This window comes from Ovis canadensis, chromosome 9 (assembly GCF_042477335.2).
Source record: "Ovis canadensis isolate MfBH-ARS-UI-01 breed Bighorn chromosome 9, ARS-UI_OviCan_v2, whole genome shotgun sequence".
Taxonomy (NCBI): Eukaryota; Metazoa; Chordata; class Mammalia; order Artiodactyla; family Bovidae; genus Ovis; species Ovis canadensis.
Genome location: NC_091253.1, coordinates 86197361 through 86204051, shown reverse-complemented (window position 1 = coordinate 86204051; position 6691 = coordinate 86197361). Strand labels below are relative to the sequence as shown.

At 50.1% G+C, this 6691-nt stretch overlaps 1 long non-coding RNA gene across 1 annotated transcript; it reads right to left on the bottom strand.

The window, feature by feature from the left end:
* Window positions 1–3277: 3277 nt before the first annotated feature.
* LOC138445932 (uncharacterized) lies at window positions 3278–5766 on the bottom strand. The gene is made up of 2 exons (XR_011259054.1): window positions 5421–5766; window positions 3278–3830 (listed from the first exon to the last, which is right to left on the bottom strand). It is a non-coding gene; the product is annotated as an uncharacterized lncRNA (long non-coding RNA).
* Between the last annotated feature and the right edge of the window lie 925 nt (window positions 5767–6691).

Below are 6691 nucleotides of genomic sequence, written 5' to 3'. Positions count from 1 at the left end.
GATGCTTGGCACAGGCCACGGGCACCCTTGCCCTTGATGAGCGATTCCCTTCCCTCTCCAGGCCTCCCCGCCCAGGCCCTCTCACACTTAGCCTCACAACACCCTCTTTCGAAGGTACCATGAACTCCATCTCACAGATGAAGGCAATGTGGATCCCAAGGGTGGTGGAGCTCAGGCCTGAATGAATGTAGGAATCAGCTGGGAATCTACAAAAGCCAAAGTCCAGATGGAATCCCAGGCAATGAAATGAGGAACTCAGGGCTGGGCCCGGATGTTGGTGTTCTTTCCAAAGCTGTGGGGCCCACTCCAAGGGCAGCAGGGAAGGGAGAGGTGGTCTGGGTGGTCGGGCATCCGCAGTGCATGCTGATGGCCTGGGAGCTGATTGTTCCTGTTTATTCATGTCTCCTCCAGTGGAAGGGAAACCCAGATCAGCTCTCCCTCTTCCTGGCAGCGCTGCCCGGAGGCTGGGTGGGCCTTGGAAAGGGGCAGGGAGAGGCCTGGAGAGGCGACGGAGTCTGGGACTGGCAGAAGCACCTCCATGCTTGGCCCAAGTCCAGGCCTGCAGACTTAAGCGAAGGAAACAGTCTGCTCTGGGCACACAGCCTCCCAGCTCACGGGTGCTGCTGCCGCCTTAATAGGGTGCGGGCAGTGGTCATCCTCGGTCCTTGCAGGTAGCTTTGAGAAGCAAGGCTGTCAACAGGCAGCCAGAACAACAGTTTTCCTGGTTATCTGTAGGCTGGGGGCAGTGTGACTCGAGGATGGAGTTCTGCTCATTGGTGCCTGGGGTGTGGTAGTATGCTTAGTCACTCAGTCGTGTTGGACTCCTTTCGACCCCGTGGGCTGCAGCCTGCCAAGCTCCTCTGTCCACGGGGATTCTCCAGGCAAGAATACTAGAGTGGGTTGTCATGCCTGCCTCCAGGGTCTCTTCCCCACCCAGGGACTGAACCCGAGTCTCCCTGATTGTAGGTGGATGTTTTACCATCTGAGCCACCAGGGAAGCCCAAGAATACTAGAGAGGCTAGCCTATCCCTTTTCCAGGGGATCTTCCTGACCCAGGAATCGAACTGGAGTCTCCTGCATTGTAGGCAGATTCTTTACCAGCTGAGCTACCAGGGGTGTGGTCAGAGTTCAGACAATCTGTGCCTCGAACTGGGATCCTTTGTGCATTTCATCCCCTTTCACAGCCCGCCCCACCAAGTACACACACCCCTTGCCCCAGTTCTTTGTGCAAGACTTCTCTCCAAGGCTGTTGGAGGCATCCTTGCTGCCTCAGGGAGGTCAGAGTTTTCATTTGAGAAGTGTCTTGGCGAGCTTGGGCCACCACGGCAAAATGCCATACACCACCAGGTGGCTTAGACAAGAGAAATTTATTCCCTTGCACTTGTTGAGGTTTGAAGCTCAAAATCAAGGTGCCAGCAGGGTTGGTATCTGATGACAGACCTTCCTGGCTTACAGATGGCACCTTCTCACTGTGCCCTCACATGGCAGAGAGAGAGAGAAAGTGAGCTCTCTGGTCTCTTCCATTAAGGACACTAATTCATGATGGTGGGAACTCATGACCTCATCTAAACCTAACTACCTCTCAAAGGCCCCGTGTCCATACCATCATATTGGTGGGACACAATTCACTCCATAGCATTCCATCCTTATTCTCCTAAATTTACTTCCTCACATGCAAAATATATTCATTCCATCCTAAATCGCAACAGTCTTACCTTCATCCCACATCGACTCTAAGGTCCAGTCTCACCTAAATATCATCTAAATCAGCTGTTAGTGAGCCTTGAGATATAATTAATCCTGGGGCAAATTCCTCTCTAGCGGTGAACCTGGAAAACCAGAAAAGTTTCATGTTTCCAGAATACAATAGTGAGACAGGCACAGCATAGGCATTCCTGTTCCCAAAAAGAGAACAGAAAAGAAGGAAGGGGGGATAGGTCCCAGGCAAGCCCCAACCAAGCAAGGTAAATACCATGGATCTTAAGGCTCCAGAGTAGTCCTCTTTGGCCCAATTCTCTGCCTTTCCAGACTCCCTGGGACAGTAGTCCCGCCTCTGCAGCCCTGCCAAGTGGAGGGGGGGTCTCTCTCAGGCTTTCTGCCCTGTTAAACCCTAGGTGGTGGTCTGATCATCTCCAAATTGCCATCAGGGTGTTTCTTCCCTTTCCTTGAAGAGCAGTGGAAACGTGTAACCAAAGAGCTCTGTCGTCAGGGTTTATAGAACCCAAGAAGTCCGACCATTTTCTTTTCTTCTGCCTTGCCTTCTCTCTCTTTTTTTTCTTTATATATATATTTATTTATTTATTTATTGAAGCATAACTGACTTACAATGCTTCAGGTGCACAGCAAGGTGATTCAGTTATACATATGCACATATATTATTTTAAAATGACTTTCCATTACAGGTTACTACAAGATATTGACTATAGTTCCCTGTGTTATACAGTAAATCTTTGTTGCTTGTTGCATATCTATTTTTTTTTTAATTAGAAATCTAGCATTCTACACATACTAGGTCAAACAAGTGAAATCAAAATGTCAGAAAAATTTTAGTTAGGCAAAAGTTCATAAGCTTTCTAAATATATATATATATTATACATTCTATATATGTGTGCTTAGTCGCTCAGTTGTGTCTGACTCTTTGCGACCCCATGGACTGTAGCCTGCCAGGTTCCTCTGTCCATGGAATTCTCCAGGCAAGAATACTGGAGTGGGTAGCCTTTCCCTTTTCCAGGGGATCGCCCCAACCCAGGGATCAAACCCAGGTCTCCTTCATTGCAGGTGGATTCTTTACCGTCTAAGCCACCAGGGAAGCCTTATACTCAATATACATATATATATATATATAAAATATTTTATATATATATATAAAAGTTGTTCTACTATGCTTGACAAAGGCTTGAGAAAGAACATTAAAAAAAAAGAAGAAGAGATGGAGAAATTGGAAAACAAACTAAATGAAATGGGATCACTGAATATGAAATAGAAAAACTGAAGCAAGTCTTGCTTTCTCTGTTCACTTTAGTTCAAACCAGCAGCATCTCTGCTGGTGCAATCCCATCTCCTGGCTTCCCTTGAGGACTGATTAGCTCTGTGGTCACACCCAGGATCTCTTTATGAAGCGGCTGCTCAGCCACACTCTTAGTATTCTATTCAGAGCAAGCTTTCTCTCTCTCTCTCTCTTTTTTTTTTTTTTTTTTGCAATATAGCAGACATAATTTTCCAAATCTCCAAGTTCTGATTCCTTTCTGCTTAACAACTCTTTCTTCATCTCTCTCCTTTTGCATTTTACTCTCAGGATTTAGGAAAAGACAAGCTGCTCCTTCAACACTTTGCTTAGAAATCTCCACAGCTAAACACACAATTACATGGCTCACACCTTCTACCTTCACAAAATACGAGAACACAGTTCAGCCAAGTTCTCTGCCACTTTTAAGGACCGCCTTTCCTCCAGTTTCCAATACAATGCTCTTTGTTTATGAGCTAGACTTCATGCCTTTAAGATCCATGTTTCCAGCTCAGTGTGACAAGAGAGGTCACTTATGTAGTGGTCCGTGCCCAGCTGCCACGTGGAAGACCAGTCAACAGGTGAGGGTGAGCTTGCAAACCATTTTCTTGCAGGCAGCCCTGCCAGCACCTGGCGGGGAGCCACGTTAGAGTCCACGCCTCTGCTGAAAGCTGCCTGCACATCACCAGCGGATCAATCAGACGCTTGTATTCAGGTCTTTTGCAAAGCCCCTCAAAATGTCCCACGTACACACCAATTTTCCAAGGCCCAGAAGAGTCACAAGATCTCCAATAGAAGGGAGCCTCTGCTCCCAGACGTAGGGTGCTGATGGGAAGAAAAAAAATCCCAGCATTACTGTATTGATGGGTCAGGAGAATGGGGAGCCTCCCTCTTTCTTTTTAGGTGGTCCATACACAAGAAGCATAGTGCAGCGTGTTGGTACCCAGGCCTGGGAGCCAGAGTACCATGTTTTAATCTGGCTTTGCCCCTTCCTAGCACTGTGATCCTGGGTTAAGTCTTTCAGTATCTCTGTTTCAGTTTCTTCCCCTGAGAACTGGAGATGATAATACTAGTTCCCTCCTCATGGGGGGATGGTAAGAATTAATTCTAGTGACGTGTTTACATTAGTCTGTGGTACATAGGACCTGGTTGCTCAAAACACTGACAGTTATTATGATGCTCCCATGAGAATGCGCCTGGCTAACATCTGACAGCCAACCAGGAGCAAGGAGGCAGGAGGAGGCATGGTCAAGAGCAGGGGCTGGCGGGAACCTGCCTAGATGGAGATAGAGCCGTATCGGTACATAGTCGCCCTGAGCCTCAGTTTCCTCATTGGTAAAGTGGAAATTACCTGAATAACATGTGCAAATCTCTTCTTACAATAGCTGGTTATAGTCAATGTAAAATAAATATTTACACCTACATTTTTCAGATAAACTGAGGCACAAAGAGGCAAGAACTTCCCTACCGTCACCAGCCAGTAAGTGGGAAAGCTGAGATTTAAGTCAAGGCCATCTGAATTCAGAGCCTTGTGTACTCACTTCAAACCAATTGTTGAAAATATACTATCCACTCATTTTTTTCATTAGGAGCAGTTAACAGGATAAGATGACATTTACCAAGCAAAGAGATAAATTTGTTCTTAAACCTAATTTCCAGTGAATTTTTTCTCTATCTTCTTTTGACAGACTTGCAGCCTTTAAAGCAGAGATTATATAAAAGCCATTCGAGTTGACATTAGTCATAACAGAGTCTTCTGGGGGCTCAGGCTCATTAGTGGCGGGGAGGCTTAAGCTACAGCGCATACACTCAAATCCACATGCCCTGGCGGAGTGTCATCCTATGAAAATCAAGCCACCTGACAGTGCCAGCTGATGCTGCTTATTCCCGGACATACTCAATACCACCAAAGTAGAAAGGAAGGGTTTAGAAGCTCCCTAAGGAAGGCTGCAACGCAAGTCTAGCCTTGCTCATAAATTAAACACAGGCGTGGGGACCTGGTGACCATCACTTGGCTCCCTTTTCTAAAAGCATCTAGTTGTGCCTACTAGGAAAACAAGATCATTCAGGGGCATCTATGCTCAGGGGAACGTCCTCAAAAGCAGAGAAACTCAAAGGGATGCTGAGAAAACATCAGAGCCCTTGTTAAAATGCAGATTCCACGACTTTACCGGGTTCGGTTGGATCCCATGCTCCGTGAAGGCCAGGGAATGTGCATTTTCACAAATCGTCCAGGTAACCCCAGGCCCGCCCTCTCAGCCCGCACCGCATATTTCAGGCAGGTGTGGGGACAGCTCTAGAGGAACCTTCCTGGAATCGTCTCTCCAAGTTCTACCTCAAACCTCAACATCAGGATTCCTTGAAGGGGCATCCTAGGGGGAGGGATGCGGACGGTGGCTCCTGCTCAGGGCGGACCTGCTCAGGCTCCTGCCGCGGTGACCCTGTAAAGGGCTCTGTAGTATAGCAGCCACCGTGCCCTGGCCTTTTGTCCCTTTAGCGGCCTCGTGAGACAAGCCAGCCTCAGGAAAGGGACGCTCCTCCGCGTGGGGCCACGCACCCCGCCGCCGGCCGTGACTCCACTCTCGCCCAGGCCTGGGGCAGGGCCAGGCGAGCAACAAAAGAAGCGTTCGAACCCGCGCTCCCGGGGCCGCCCGCACCTGCCGCGCCGCGCGGCCCCGCCCCTCCCGGAGGCGGCCCTGGGGGCGGCCACCGCCGGGCCAGCCGGGCCCGGGGCCTGGGGCTGCGGCTCTCGGGCCGCCCCGCCCTCGGAGTCGCCCCGCCCGCCTCTGCGCCTGCGCGCTGCGCTACTTCGCTCGGCTGAGTTCCCCGCGCCCGCTGTACCCGGAAAACTCACCCGCACTGCGTTCCTGGCACCCTAACCAACGGGGTTCCCTCTTCAGAAGGAACCCGCTACCTTGCGTCCTTTCGCAGCCGCTGTCTGTCCAGCCGCGCGCACTACTGAAGTGAAAGTCGCTCAGTCGTGTCCGACTTTTTGAGACCCCATGGACTCTACAGTCCATGGAATTCTCCAGGCTAGAATACGGGAGTGGGTATCTTCTCAACCCAGGGATCGAACCCAGGTCTCCCAAATTGCAGTCAGATTCTTTACCAGCTGAGCCATAAGGCGGACAGGAAACCCAGACTGTCACTGTCTTGTCACTGGGGCTCCCCTGGCCTCCCCGCCGCGTGCCTCTGCCTGGGAAGACAGAGCGAGTCCCTAGGGGCACCCACTCTCCAGAGCCTGCAGCTTTCCCCCTTCTGCCAATGGTTCTCAAAGATTGCTGCCTGTTGGAATCTCCCGGGGAGATTTTTAATAACTCTGACCAACTAAAATCAGAGCCACGGATGTGGGACTCCCGGGCATCAGCGTTTTGCATAGCTCCCCAGGTGATCCGGACTTCCCTGGTGGCTCAGACGGTAAAGCGTCTGCTTACAGTAGGGTTCAATCCCTAGGTCAGTAAGGTCTCCTGGAGAAGGAAATGGCAACCCACTCCAGTATTCTTGCCTGGAAGATCCCATGGACGGAGGAACCTGGTAGGGTACAGTCCATGGGGTCCCAAAGAGTCGGACACGACTGAGCGACTTCACTTTCTTTCTTTCTTTCCAGGTGATCCAGTGTTCAGCCTGGGCTTCTAACCGCCAACAAGAGGGGGGCTCCCCAGACTTCCATAGGCATCGAAATCACC